Raw genomic sequence first — 3,552 nt, 5'->3', positions numbered from 1 at the left:
AAAAAAACATGATTCATATGATTTGCGTTCTGTGGTCCCAAATTAATGCTCAACTTTGTGATTATATTTTAATGGTAACTTCAGGGAGACCACAATTCTGAAGCAACAAATTAATCATATAAATGAAAATTCTAAAGCGATAAATTCACAGTTCCAAGCAAGGTGCATACAAGTTCACAGAATGCACAGAAAACCAAGAGTATCATCCAAGTTCACTTGTCACTAGCTGGTGCAATGAGAGTCCACGAAAATAAAGAACAAGTTGACTTGTGAGAATTCACAGAAGCAAGAGGCTCATACAAGTTCACTTGTCACTAGCTGGTGCAATGAGAGTCTACCAAAATAAAGTACAAGTTGACTTGTGAGAATTCACAGAAGAAGCAAGAGGATCATACAAGTTCACTTGTCACTAGCTGGTGCAATGAGAGTCTACCAAAATAAAGTACAAGTTGACTTGTGAGAATTCACAGAAGAAGCAAGAGGATCATACAAGTTCACTTGTCACTAGCTGGTGCAACGAGAGTCTACCAAAATAAAGTACAAGTTGACTTGTGAGCAAAAAATAATGACAAGCGCATCAGAAAGAGACAGCACAACATCTGGTACTGATCACTTCCTTCTGATCCATTGTTTCCTGTTGATCAATGAGACGTGTGGCAGAGACCACATGCCTAATTCCCACCGGTTTCATGCTCTTCCTGGGTGTTTTCTCCACCTCAACCTCCACTGCTGTGATCCATAGCTTATTCTGGGGGTCACGATATTTCATTTGCAAACCTATATATACAAAGAACATTAGAGGTGATGGCATCTTTCATGAAATGCATAAAAGAGAGAGGGAGAGAGACAGGGAGATATTCACCTTGCACCACCCAAAACAAGATGGCACCGGAGTTGACATCTTTGCCAGCATAATCCAAACACATTCTTTCAGTCCGCCACATCTCACTCTCCCATGAGAGTGGCAAATATATTGGGATGTCTAGATACACACAATTATCTTCATAGAGTAGTTCATAAGCAGCAAGCCCTTTTCCTGAGCATGTGTAGATAAAACCATCCACAAATACACATCTGCCATTTAGAAAGCGATAACTAGACATATCCCTCGGCGGGTATTCTCCCCATGGAGCCCAAGGCATGACAACATGCCACTTCTTGGCATCCAGGTTAAAGTGAAGACAAGAACATGTGAGAGTATCACAGACTGTAAAGGAATTATCACTCACTACTACATATCCGGACAGCTTGACCTTCCTGTCAGGAATCTGAGAGTGATCTGTCATGCAGCGCACCCATGAGCTGGATCGAGGAGGACAAACAAGGTGGGCCTTACGGTAAACTTGGAGAGTTTCAGTAAGAGCAAGAGTTGCCCTACCAACTTGGATAACCATGATAAAAGGGTCAACAGAAGAAACAGGCCGCCTTGCAAGGGGATCAAGATGCTCACATCTGGTGTCCAGGTTAAGCACATACATGCCATCTTTTAGGAATGAGACAGCATATAGTTCTGAGCCACTGAGAAAAAAATGCCTCGGACCATGATCATCTCCATGTACAATGTAATGCGGTTTGAGAGGAGTGGCTATTCCTAACCTTGGACTCAGATCTGGACTCAGATCCATGAGACTTGTTTTATAGATAAATGATTGTGAACCAGCTTGGCAGATAATAAACAAGAGTTCATTGTCCATATGTGGCTTCACATAGGGAGGAGGAGGAAGTGGTGGGAGATGATGCCTGCGTGCAAGAAGGAAAATATGTCATGCACAAGAAACTTGGAATAAAATATCTAAGCTAAGCTCAAGCTTGTGGAACAAGACCTGCAAGTATTGCAAGGATCATGAAGCGCTTTCTCTTCATGGACTTCCTCTGCATCGTGGACTTCATGGACTTCCTCTGCATCGTGGACTTCATGGACTTGAGGCAACACCTTGTCATCCTTATACTCTCTAAGTGATTGATTAGTGGGCAAAAGATTAATATAATTTGTAAGCAAGATGACAAAAATGAATGCATGGATTAATGGTCAAAATGTGTACATGGCTTTAGTGGACAGAGAAACTTACTGAAGAAAGCGGAATTCAAATTCATTGATGTCTTCCATGGGCAAGACGTCCAGCTGGCGGGAGGTGGAGTGCAGGACCTTGATGTGGGGGCCAGGACCAAGCTGGAAGGTGGTGATAATGGCGTGTAGGTGGTCCTGCCAGCATGGGAGCGCCGTACTCATCAAGACAGAGCACATGACCCCGGAGCCCAGATGGGTGAGGAAGCCATGGGCTCTGCTTCGTGTAACACAAGGAAATATAATCTCCATAGGGGTACCAATCTTCAGACTTCTCTCTTCATATCCCAGCTTGTATTCATAGATCACATTTTTGCGGAGCATGTAGATGGCATTGGTTTCTTGTACATAGAGGCCACGGCCGAGGATAGGGACGTAGTCCTTGTCCTCTGAGGTTTGGACTACCTTGGTCCAGCCCAAGTCAGGGGAGGAGCAATTGAAAGTGAAGAAAAGGCCGTTTTGGAGGGAGAGCAGGATGAGGGTGCCCCCCTCACGGCCATGGCCAGGGAGCACCGCGTAGCCCTGGAGGAAGTCAAGACCCCATATGGTGGGAAGGGAGGGCTCGAATTTGCAATGTTGGTCGAAGGGGGGCCCGACCTGCTCCCAACGTTGGGCAGCTGCGCCCTCTTCCTCTTCAATGACCAGGCGTTGTACTAGGAGACGGAAACTCGTGCCAGAAGAATAGGTAGCCGACACGGCCCATATGTGGCCGTCGGCCGAGATGGGCATGCACCGGCCACGCATGCTTGGATCCAGCGGGGGAAGCGGTACTTCGGCCGGCGGCTCCTCCTCGGCCGGCAGCTGCAGCTGCAGGGCGTCGGTTTGCGCCTTCTCGACCCGCTGCAGGAGGCAGAGCGAGCGACCGTCAGGAACCAGGGCTGCGCTGGCGCTCGAGCTGCACCCCTGCGGCTTCATGAGGTCGTGGAAAATCTCGAGCCTGTCCTCGCTCTGACCTGAGATTCGCCCGGATCTCGCCACGCGAAAACGGTGGAAGCGCAGGGCGCCGCTTATGACGCCGACGAGCAGCAACCAGGCGGGGCTCTCGTCCGCGTTGGAGGGAATGTCGACGAAATCATTGCCGAATTTGACCTCAACGAAGGGGTTGGAGCGGCTAAGAGAGGAGAGATCCACCTCCATCGCCTCCGCCGCCCCCATCTTCCCCTCCGCTTTCCCCTCCTCAGCCGCCGCCATCTTCCCCTCCGCTTTCCCCTCCTCAGCCGCCGCCATCTTCGGGTTAGGGTTAGGAATTTGGGGACAAGTTTTTTTTTGAGACAATCAGCGAAGCTTTATTGATCCGTCACATAGTTTACATGGACGAAATGAAGATCCCCGGGGTGGCCCAGTTTTAGTGCATGCTTTGCTAGATTGTGAGCTTCGACGTTCGAGCTCCTAAATTCATGAACAAAATTACACGAAGTAAAACTAGTAGAGTACTTTAGTATTTCATGTATAATAGCCCCATAACCAGCCCCGCTTCTTCTCTTGAG

At 48.0% G+C, this 3,552-nt stretch overlaps 1 pseudogene; it reads right to left on the bottom strand.

Annotated features, from left to right (window-relative positions):
- Positions 1-232: 232 nt before the first annotated feature.
- LOC123054406 (uncharacterized) lies at positions 233-3,265 on the bottom strand (annotated as a pseudogene).
- Positions 3,266-3,552: the final 287 nt, after the last annotated feature.

The sequence above is a fragment of the Triticum aestivum genome, chromosome 2D, assembly GCF_018294505.1.
Source record: "Triticum aestivum cultivar Chinese Spring chromosome 2D, IWGSC CS RefSeq v2.1, whole genome shotgun sequence".
NCBI lineage: Eukaryota > Viridiplantae > Streptophyta > Magnoliopsida > Poales > Poaceae > Triticum > Triticum aestivum.
The sequence above is the reverse complement of the archived record's forward strand: the minus strand, read 5'-3'. Positions and strand labels throughout refer to the sequence as shown.